The 11,980-nt window shown below is 40.9% G+C and overlaps 1 pseudogene; it reads left to right on the top strand.

Annotated features, from left to right (window-relative positions):
• Window positions 1-4,124: 4,124 nt before the first annotated feature.
• Window positions 4,125-11,980, top strand: part of LOC129398685 (peptidyl-prolyl cis-trans isomerase A-like) — a 64,404-nt pseudogene continuing 56,548 nt past the window's right edge.

The following is an 11,980-nucleotide window of genomic DNA, read 5'->3' as shown; positions in this document are numbered from 1 at the left end:
AGGCAGAGTGCCCTCTAGTGTTGGTGATGTGGATAACTTGGCTGATCGATCAGGGTGGCAGCGGGAGGCTCAGCGGCCCAACATACACTTTATGAGGCTTGCTGTCTTACTTCCCTTCACTTTATGATGTGGGGATAGTTTGCACAATTTGTGGGAGCCAGGTGTTCTCCTTCCTTTGCACAGCAGGAGCCAAAAGAGAATTTCAGGGGAACTTCTAACAAAACCATTTTTACTTGTTTCTGGCTGCCAAGTTTTGAGTCTGATGAACCTTCCATCCCTTCATTTAAGCTACAAGGCTCAGGCTATATGATGGGCTACTCTCTTGTTTGTTTGTTTTCTGATGATGATTACCTAATGCTTCTTTGGGATTGGAGTTCCTGATTGTTTGAGTTGAGTGCAGCCAGGTGGCCAAGTGCACTGGCTCTCCCTGATCAAGTCAGCTGCAACTCAATAGTCCTCTCTCCACCCCTCACTCCTACCACCACCTTTTGTAAATATCCTAAGGAATGCTGAGGAGCATTTCCCAGGTACACGCACAGCAATATTGTCAAACGGCACGTTTGCAACCCAGAAAATAACTCTAAGATTTATTGGTATACTTTTACATCTATTTATTGATTGAATAGGAAAAAGCGTGTGAATTTGGAACCTATTTTTTCTTCTTTAAAAAATGGGAAACACGTGCAGAAGATGCAGGTTTGTTACATAGGTATACATGTGCCATGGTGGCTTGCTGCACCTATTGACTCATCCTCTAAGTTCCTTTACCTCACCCCCACCCCCAACAGGCCCTGGTGTGTGTTGTTCCCCTCTCTGTATCCACGTGTTCTCAATCTTCAACTCCCACTTGTGAGTGAGGACATGCGGTGTTTGGTTTTTTTGTTCCTGTGTTAGTTTGCTGAGGAGAATGACTTCCAGCTTCATCCAAGTCCCTGCAAAGGACATGATCTTATTCCTTTTTATGGCTGCATAGTATTGCACGTTGTATATGTGCCACATTTTCCTTTTCCAGCCTATCATTGATGGGCATTTGGGTTGGTTCTGTGTTTTTGCTATTGTACATAGTGCTGCAATAAACAAACATGTGCATGTGCCTTTATAGTAGAATGATTTATATTCCTTTGCGTATATACCCAGTAATAAGATTGCTGGGTCAAGTGGTATTTCTAGTTCTAGATTCTTGAGGAATCTCCATACTGTCTTCCACAATGGTTGAACTAATTTACTCTCCCACCAACAGTGTAAAAGTATTCAGAACTTATATTCAAATCCTGACTCAACCACTCGCTTCCAAAGAGGCCTTAGATTAGTTTTAATTTTTCAGAGTGCAAGTTTCCTCATTGGCAAAAAGAGGATATGACAAATACTTACGTTGTAGGGTTGCTATGATAATGAGTGAGAATATATAAAGTGCCTATTACTAAGACTGATACATCCTAGACACTCAATACTTTGATGCTAGCGTAATTATTATTAGATTAAGGGAAGGCCAGAGGAGGGAGGGGGCAGAGGCAGGGTGTTTGGATAAAGAGTAGCAGGACATGAGGTTGGGGTTGAGTCAGGGATGTATTCTGAAGGGCCTCAGAGGTTCTGGAAGGTTTGGATTTTAATTAGTAGAGATCAGATCTACTTAAGTCAGATTAGATTAGAGATAATAGAAAAGAGGTTGGTGATTTAGAAAGAAAAATCTGCTGTGCAGGAGGAAAATAAAGAGATGGCTATTAATTGAAAGACAATGACTTGACCAGGCAGTGGAATTGGATATATACGGGCAGCAGAGAACAGGATTCAAGAATGGGGATGCTGAACCCAGCCACCTGGGTTTTCCCAGCTCTGTCATTTTTAAACTATGTGACCTTTAGCAAGTTCCTTAACCCCTCAATATCTCCATTTCTTTCTCTCTAAAATGCACACAGTTGTAGTACCTTCCTCACAGAGTTGCAAAGCTCTTAAGGCAGGACCTGGAATATGATGAGCATTTTTTAGACAAAAACATAATTCATAGTAGAAAATCAGTTTCACTTGACCACAGATTGAGAGTGAAGATGGAGGCAGGAAGAATGGAAGACAGATCTGAGGCCCCATCTTGAGAAACTTGAGTGTATGCTGGTGCCATCAGCTGACATAGAAACAAGAGAAGAAATGAACTTGAGAGCTTACATAATCAGTCTGGAGCCTAGAAGAAGGTCGGGACTGGAGATATAATTTGGGAATTGCATCTAATCTTGGAATATAATGGGGGTGAATGAGCTCATCCAATAAAATTAGGCAGTTAGACAAGAAGAGTGTTATAGAAATTTGGGATACATTCATATTCTTCAGATGGTTTGAGATCTATGATTTGAATAAGAAGGGAGCTGAATGACAAGAAGAGAACCAACAAGCATTGGGGTGGTAAAAAGCCCAAAGTAGAGACAATTATGTCTAAGAGGGTGGTCATCAGGGTCAAAGGCCAAATAATTCTATGAATTTAACATTAAACAATTTACCTCCCCATAGGCCATGTCTCTAATGTTCCTGGTAATGAGCTCTGCCTTTTTGTCCCATGAATTTCCAGCTGCTTACATTTTCAGTCATGTAATGAGTCCCAGACACATGCACACATCAACCATGCAGCAGAAAAAAGAATGACTCCCACACATCCCAGCGCACGTGCACTCAGACACACACAGGAAAGCCTGACCTGGAAAATGAATTAGTTGAGCCAAGAGGGAACTTTTTGTCCATAAGTTGAACGCTAATGGTTTTCTGTAAGTTAATGAAATGGTGCTAATCAGCTCCCCCGCCCCGCTTTCCAGACCTCACTCTTCCCCACTAAACCACAGAGTCTCGTGAATGGCCTTGTTTCTGTATTTCGGCCCCATGATGCATATAAGTCATCACTGAGGCATAGGCTCCATTAATTTAGCTTGCAGGGTTATCACTTATATTCTTAAAACCCAGACGAATGGATTGCAGAGTTGGCTTTCCCTCACCCTTGACTCACTAATGATGGGGTGAGCAGAATCTTGGGAACCTCTGGAGGGAAGGATCAGTCCACAGTCATTGAGGCCATCTCTCTGTTTCTGGGAAGGACCATCTCAAATGCCCCAAAGAGAGAAATAGTCTAGGTTTCCAGAGAAAAAACAACGTTTGATTCCATTCAGAAATAAAAAGCTTTCATTAAGCACTCACTACGAACATGCTCCTGAGCAAGTAGCTGAGGATGCTACCAGGTAGGATCCCTGTCTTCCAACTCACAGTGAGTTGGGGAAAAGAAAACTGATAACAAGCAGCATTGGAGAGAAAGAAAAAAGTGCTTTGGGGGTTTGAAGAGGTGGAACAAATACGAAGTAACTGCCTCTATTTTCAGAATGCTAATGATATGATAAGATTGAACATGGGAAAGTGATTACTATTGACTCTATAACATATATCAGAGTTGCTTCTATTTTGGGTGGAAAAAAGTGAAAGTTGCAATATACAATGAGAAATAATGGCAAAGAGACTTTTTATCAGAGCAATTAGAAGAGGTGAGTTTGGTCATTAATTAACTTAACACATACGTATTATATGTGTGTGGTGCAGCAGGAACTCTACTAGGTGTTGGGAAACAGCTGGCCTTGTTGGGAATGCCAGGCACTTGTCCACATTTCCTGGAAGTCCTTCTGTTCTGCAAAGTGAATGTAGGGGTGGTGAGGGGGACTGTGGAGAAAGGGATACATCCAGCTCTCTGTTGTTATCCCATCCTTACAGAACGCTTCTGAACCTTGATGGAATGGTTATTTTGCTGATACATCAAGCATTTTCCTCTTCTCACTTCCACCATTAGTGTTGAAAACCCAAAGGGTGGGAATAAATTGTCCATTCCACAAGCCATTTGTAGAGATGTTTAGTTAATAGACAGAAAATGTACAGTAGTTAAATGTTAATTCCTTTTTTGAGAAGCATATTCATTTTATGCTATTTATGATGGTTGTCTTGTAAACAGATTCCTATTACTTTGGTTCAACCATTGAATTTTCTTTAGTCACTGATCGTAACTGTTCATTAATTCCACTAGCTCTAGAGACTAAATTCTCACTGAACATTACTGCAAAATGCAAGTCAAAAGCAAGGGCTGTGTCTGTTTTGTCCTCTAAAAAATGCCCCCTAAGGAAGGCGAAGTGCTTGAGGGAGCTCCAAAGACAGGATTTGATGAAGATAATGATGATAATGATAATGATAATGTTAGGGTAATGGAGATGGCAATGATGGTGATGGCAGTATTGGATTTATTCCCTGTTTGGATGCTGAATGAAGATGAGAACTGTGGTGTAACTTGTCTTTCGAGGTGTATTGAAGGCATTTTGCGTTTTTTAACAGGTGCACAAAAATAGGTTCACTGGGGAGAGAGTTTGCTAGACATTCTAGCTTGGAAGGGCAGCTGAGGAATGAATGGACCAGACAGATTTATCCATCTGCCAGGAAAATAAAGTAAACCTGCAGCCAGTGCAGGGAAAGTATTTGAAGGTAACCTGGCTTGACTACAAATCCAAGGCCAGTTACGTGATTTTGGGTGATCATGTAAATTCTGTCTCCATCTCCTCATTTGTAAATGGGATATAATTTCCTACCTTTCAGGGCTGATTGTGAAGATTTAGCTGAGTTATGGGGTAGAGCTTCCACATAGCTTCTAATGCATAAATTAGTCTCAAAAAAATATTGTTACCCTCCTCACCTTCCCCATGATCATCAGTTTGCTTACCTAGAAAATGGGATAATCATATGTGTATCACATGTGATAATGTATGCAAGAGCACTTTGTAAAACAGAATCTTATAATCTTGCAAGTATTAATTATACCCTGGTAAAACATGGGCTATTAGGAGTAAGCAGAGTCTTTCAAAAGTCCTTAGAAATCTTTGGAATTTTTTAAGTTTCTCCAACTTTGAATACAGATTCAATGTCAACGTCATCCTCCAGTGGAGAGCTATAGTCATTCTTTTGAATGGTGGGTCATGGGGAGGCTGGAAGGTGGAAGCAGAGGGTGAGATAATGAAATTGCCCCTTTGGGACTTGGTTCTGCCATCCTAGCTATGGAGGAAATGCCGATCCATCTGTAGCCAGTTGGGGAGAAAGAGCAAGAGACGGAAGCACTGCAGAAGAGCTGCCAGGAATTCATGAGGCTTTGCAAAGTTCATCTGTTTGGTGGTTGCCACAAATGGCAAAGAGAGCTGGGCCTCAGCTACAGAGAGGGAGGCTGACGGGGGATTGTCATTGCTAAGCCCTGGAATGTCTTTTGAGAATGGTTCTGAACTGGTCACTTCTCTTAATGGCTCAAGCGGGCCAACTGTGCAATGCCCACAGCTTCTACCAGCTCCTGCCAGCTCTTATGCTGCCTGCCCATTTGTCCCTTAGCTAGAGCTGCATCATGGCAGCTCCCTCTGCAACCAGCAGACAGAAGGAGAGAGGTGAGGCCCTTCAGTGTGGCTTCAGGATGATCTGTCTACATTTGGTTTCCCCCTCAACCTGATCAGCATGCTAATAACTCCCTTCCTTCCTGCCAAAACTTTTTATTGAAAAATTAAACCATCTTGTCTTTATTTTAAATTGTAAACAGGCAAATTAATTTTATTGGTTAAACCACTCTGGAGGAAGAAGGGGGCTTTTTACCTTCCATGCCATGACATCATCTCATCTGTCACCTTTTAAAAGCCCTGTGTTTGGAATCAACCCTCTTGGCAGCCTCTGCACTGGGCGGTAGCAGCATTACAAAAAGAAGGGGGAAAAAGGTCATAAAATGAACTGACTGTTGGAAATTTAGTGATATGGCTACAAAGAATCAGGCAGGAGAGCCAGACCTGTAACAGCTGCTCCAGTCTTAAGAGTCTCAGCTCTGGAGGCAGCCAGCTCCCAACACATCATACACTATGGCAGATGCCGACTGCAGCAGGAGCATTAGTGGTTATTAGAATGGGGATAAGGTTTGAAATTGTGTTTGGGCCAGTGTGTGAAGGAATGACTGTTCTCTTCCATTCAACCACTAGGGAAGTTAGAAGCGTCTAATCTAGGAAGGGGTGAGTTTCTTTCCTTAACTCTGCAAATGGTCTCTTCTCTCATATGATTCTCAGGTCCTTGGGCCTTGAAAAGTTTAATCAGCACACTTCTCTCCCCAGTATCCACTTCTACCATAGTCGAGGCTACCCTGTTTTCATTGCTAGGCTCCTATAGTCTTCTGATTGTCATGCTGTCTCGGATCGAGATTCCTGAGAAAAAAAACATTGAGATGGAGATTTGTATGCAGAAAGATTACTGAGGACTGTTTCAGGAGTCACTAATGATGAGGAGTGAGGGTAGCAGGATTGGGCAGGAGGAGAACTGAAACAGTGATGCAGTTGCCATGAGACCTCAGCTGATCCCACAGGGAGCTCTGGAGCTCAGATAGCCCTTTAGAGCCACCTCAAATAAAGCCTTTGTAGCAATGCTGATTAGTCATCTGATGCCAGCTGTCTCCAGGGAGGGACATAGCCTCCCTGTGGCAGCTTCCTTACGCCAAGGGCTAGTCTCAAAAAGGGATTTAACTGTGAGTTGTCAGCAACCAACAGTTCTGTAGCTGGGGAGATGTGCCTCAGTCCTGAAGTGGGGACCTGGGATACACATCACGGTGTCTACTATCTACACATCACGGTATCTACAAATGTGGACTGCTCCCCATTTGCTCTTGTGCCCCCACTGTCTGTTCTCTCTCCTGTATTCTGAATTATCTTTCCAAAATGCAGTTGAATATGCTTTTCTTCTGCTGATAAAGTCATCAATGATTTCTTATTGCCTCAAGGTAAAGACCCAAATCTTATGAGCTTTGCAAGAACTGAATCAGTATGACTCTGCCTGGATTTCAGCCTCTTCTATCTCTATCTCTCTTAGTGTCTCTACACTTAGGCAAGGGCTACTGTGCATGCAGTTCTCACTCTCTGCCATGGCTTTCTCCCCCTCTCCCCCATGATAGAGGTTTTCTTTTTCTTTTTCTTTTTGTCATCCAGTGTTCCACTCCTCTTCCTGGTTTTGGGAACTCCTATTATGTGACTCAAAAGGAGGGAAGCCTATCTCTTGGGCACCTGACCTAGGTTTGTACAGCTGGGAGTTTCCACTCCAGGCTTTGTATCTTGACTTAGTGACAAAAAGTCAAAGGGACAATGGGACTTAATTACTGGCCTCAGCAGCCACATCGTGGAGCAGGAGTGGCTATGTGCTTGGGAGCAAGTCCAGGAGAGTTTCTGCTGCCAGCTTCTCTTGATTACTGACATTTTCTGAGTTTATTCCTCCCTCCGGTCTTCCTGTAATTTGGTGCATCACCCAGTATCTTCCTTATTCATTCCTATTTTGGTACACTTTTGCTTTTTTATTCATATTTTTGACATCAACTCATGAGTAACTTACTTAGGGAAGCTTTCAATGGTGCCCCTATCTAGTGTAGGTCAATTTCCCTCTCATATCACCAAGTTCTCTTCCTCCTGAACACTTATGTATCAGTTTGTAATCAAACATTAATGGAAATGATTATTTGATTAATGTCTATCTTTCCAATTAAATTTTGAATCTTCTGAGAGCAAGACTGTGTTTATTTTTGTTCACCTTTTTTTCCACCTGTCTAGCACAGGGTCTAAAACTAATATCCAAGCACACATTTTGATTAAATAAAAGAATAATGACAGTCAATAGGAATTGGCTGGCTATAATTTTTTTAAAATGAGGAAGATATGAATATTGAGGAGAAAAGATGTATTATTTTCCTGGAGGACTGAGAAAGCACCATCTTTGTTAGGCTCTGTCTTCATGCACTTGTCAATAATTTTCTGTGTTTCTTCTCTTTCTCCCTTTTGTGACCTGTCCTAATGACATAATTGATTGCCTCTCTTACACTCTGATCCTTATCACATTTTAGAAGGGCTGAAAAATTCCAGCTTCACATTTTTTGGGTCTGGGTTTCCCCACTCTTTAGACACAACTTTGCTTTGCTTTCCTTCTTACCCTTAATTGAACCCTTTAAAGAACTACTGATGAAATCAATAGGCAGCCTATGCGTAGAGCCAGATTCTTTTACAGAGACTTTATTAGATTGCCCTGGAGAACTGCAGTGACAAAGATACTCCTTCAGTAGAAAGAGCATTAAATGAGAGTAGCTCCTGGTTGTTCCTTTTTTTGGGTTTCTACCAAGCCTCCCATTTCCATCTTCTGGGTTCAAACTTATTGTCCTTTCCATTTGATCCTTGCTAGGAGTTTGGTTTTCAGATGGCCTTGGGAGGACTGAGGCCAGAGATGGATAAATGCTGTAATGATAGCTGTCCACGACCACACAGCCACCAGGATGTTTGTGGGGAGGATGAGCAGGGTTGAGTTTCACAATCTGGAGGCCACTTCAAATAGCATGACCCAGCTTTATCCCACATCAGAGCACACGGGCTTCCAATGTGTTCTCTTTGCACAGAACTCCTTGTTATCTCTGGTCCATGGGTCCAAAGCCAACTTGGAAAAGGGATCCACTGACTTCCTCTGTCAACCTCCCCACCTCTTCCCAGGGCCAAGATACCAACACCCAGAGCTAGTCCTTATGGTGGCATCAGTGAACAGGGAGATTATCCATAAGGAAAGGTAGTGTTTGCTCAAGAAGATAGCTTTCTCTTATCAGAAACCACTGGTCAAAGAGAAGGGAACAGAGGGAGTATCCGATGGGCTCCAGAGCTGTGTTAGGCAGTTTTACACAGGTTGTTACTGGATTCTCACATTATCCTTGACAAATAGGTAGAATTATGCCTACTTTATAGATTAAAATATTGAGGTTCAGAAAGGGCAAGTGACCAGGCCACAATCACACAACGTTAAAGTAGCAGAGCAATGATTAAAATTGAAGATTGATTCAAAGTCTGGGCTTTTCCCATCCTTCCAAGTTGTCATGCTGAAAGGGCACTATGGAACACAGAATTCCTATGCCTGCTAAGAATTCATCCTGGAGGAGACTTCTGCTTGCATGCAGTGCTAATCTCTCTTATCTATGGATGCTGCTTGGCATTGGTCTGCTGGCACTGCTGCACCCCATATGTCTTGAGATGTCTATATTCAGAACATTTTTCTGGGTATCCTATTTTTGATTGGCATGGTATCTAAAGCAGACAGGATGGTGTTGTGAAAATTGAAGGGAGCTTGCTTAAGAGTTAGAAAGTCCAAGATTTAGATTCCAGCTCTGTCATTTACTAGTTGTGCGATTATGGGAAGTTGCTTTACTTCTCTAAGCTGCATCCTCAAAATGGAAATCCTATTACCTTTGTGGCAGAATTTACTTTGTATTAAAGTCATGCTTCCTTATTTTCTTTAAGTTAATTTGTAATATATCAGATTCTAAGCTCCCTTTTACCTGGCACATGAAAAAAGTTTTCCTCAGACATCATAAGGGCTTCCCCTGTTAGGGTTGCGTAAGACTTATATGTGGAAGACATACATTCGTGGTATGTGCAAAATGGAGGGTGGGATTGGAGGGTTGAGTAAAGATTCCTGTACCAGCTAGGTATTCATAAAACCACCAGTATGTTCTGTTCTGTGATAAATTGTGGCGGGGGCTGTGGGGAGAGGAGAAGAGAGAGAGAAAAACACAGAGTCAGTCCCTAAAGCTGAGGAGGCAGATAATGTTACAATCAAGTGTGATGAATATTATTAGAGGAGAAGCACATGGGGTAACTATACTAGTCCAGTGGGGAGGTGGTATCAAGAAAACTTCTTAGAGGAAATATCATTTCAGCCAAAAGCCTGATTACGTCAAAGCAAGGCAGCAGTGAGGAAGAGTGTTTCAGGCAGAGGGAACAGCATGTGCAAAAGACAAAGTATAGCCCTGTTTCAAGAACTGAAAGAGGTTCATTGAGACTGGCACAGACAGCCAGAGGGAGGGAGGCATGAGATGGAGCTGGGCAGTTGGGACCAAATAGTTTGTCTGGTGTGGTCTTGTTATCAAGGCTCACAGGCTTCCCTTGAAGGATTTACACAACAACCTTATCTAAAGGAAACATTTCTAAAGCAGAAGGAAAAATGCCCCACATGAGATTAATTGTTATAATTCATGTATATATTTGTTTCTTTAAAATGTTTTTGAACACTTTGTGTCAGACACATTTCTGTAGGAATCATCTCATTTAAACATCACAGTGACTTAATGAAATAAGCACCATTATCATGCTTAATGTATAGAGCAGAAAGTTAAGGCTTAGTGAGGTCAAGTAACTTGCCCAAGATCATACTGTTCATAAATTATGAAACTCTAATTTAAATCTAGGTATTCTCATTCCAGAGCTCTCATTTTTACCTTCAAGTTTTCAAATAGCTGGTCAGATAAGTTGCCTGTTAGCAGAAAGCAGGATCCTAGGAATGTATACAGAAGATAAACATGTTTTGATGGTGAGAGGAAGCTAGTTTTGGAGAGCTGTATTAGAGAAAAGTGAGTGCCTCTAAAAGGAGCAATTATGATACTGATATGTGTATGTGTGTGTGTGCATGCACATATGTGTGCCAGGGTGAGGTGAATGATATGGTAGGTTGAGATACTCAACCAACATTTTTCAAACTGCTCTGCAAAGATTTCTAATCTCACATCTGTTAAGACATACTTTTATGAAAAAAAGAGGTCTGTAGTCAAGTAAGTCTAGAACAATCTTGGAGAATAAGATTAAATTTCTTTACTGAAGAATTTCTCAGTTCGTTTAATATACTATGTAATATATGACACTTTAAGAGGGGATTAGCATTTTTCAAAGGTAATTAATACCAGCACCTATTATTATTTGCACATTTATTAAGTAATAATGCCATGGATAACACAGGTTGAGCATACTGTTTTAAACAATCTTAGTAAATTTTATGATTTCACATTAGTGAAATTGATTATAGTAGTTAGTACGGATGACCTTACATATCTTTGGGTTCCATATCCACAGATTCAACTAACAATGGATTGAAAATATAAAACAATATATATATTACATATGTATACGCATAAGTATATATAACAATAAATATAGTATTACAACAATTTACATAGTATTTACATTGTATTAGGTATTATAAGTAATCTTGAGATGGTTTAAAGTATACAGGAGGATGTGCATAGGTTATATGCAAATACTGTACGATTTAAATCAGAGGCTTGAACATCTACAGATTTTGCTATGAGGGCAGTGGGTCCTGGAACAAATCCCCTGCAGATACAGAGGGATGACCGTATAATTCTGTGAATAACTTTTGATAAACATCTTCTAGAGGGATATTTTCATTGAGACACAGGGACATTTTTGTTGACTTGTTCGTTTTAATAGGAAAGGATCTTTATTACTGCTTTAGGACAATATTTGTGCCCTTATGCCAATCTGAGCCTAAGGGAAAAGCACTTGCTTCTCCAGATACATTTGAACGGTTGTAGATTAATCAGACCGTCACTATTTTATTACAATGTGTTTGCAGAGGTGAATGAATTTGACACAGGAAGGCTCCAAATTAGACTTTAAATCCAGGATCCAGAACCTCTTGTCCCACAACATAAAGTCTTTTGTGTGAGAAAGACTTATCCAGGTTGCAAAGTTGAACAGAATGAGGGGTGGAGTGAAAATCTGGCTTTTCAAATTAGCAACAGCACAGAATGGAAATACAAACAGAACAAGAGGGGAAGGAGAATTTACTGAATTGTAATTTCCTTTTAAAATGTGTTCGGAGGGGCCTTCGCTTTTACCACAACGTTCATCCATTAAGCTTTCTCTTTTTAGCAGTAAGCATTGATTTGTGAAAAGAATGGCTCCTGCTGGAAGATGAGAATTTCATTTTAAAAAGAAAACTCTATGTCTTCTAGTTTATGGTTTCTTTTTTAAAAAAAATCAAAAAGAAGAAATTGCCAACTTAATTTTGTGTGTTTTCGCTGGCATTTGTTTTTCAAATTCTTGGACTGTTTCCATTGATAGAAACAATTTTAATGCATATGGTTTGGCAG

This window comes from Pan paniscus, chromosome 11, assembly GCF_029289425.2.
Source record: "Pan paniscus chromosome 11, NHGRI_mPanPan1-v2.0_pri, whole genome shotgun sequence".
NCBI lineage: Eukaryota > Metazoa > Chordata > Mammalia > Primates > Hominidae > Pan > Pan paniscus.
This window is presented reverse-complemented; position numbering and strand designations above follow the sequence as displayed.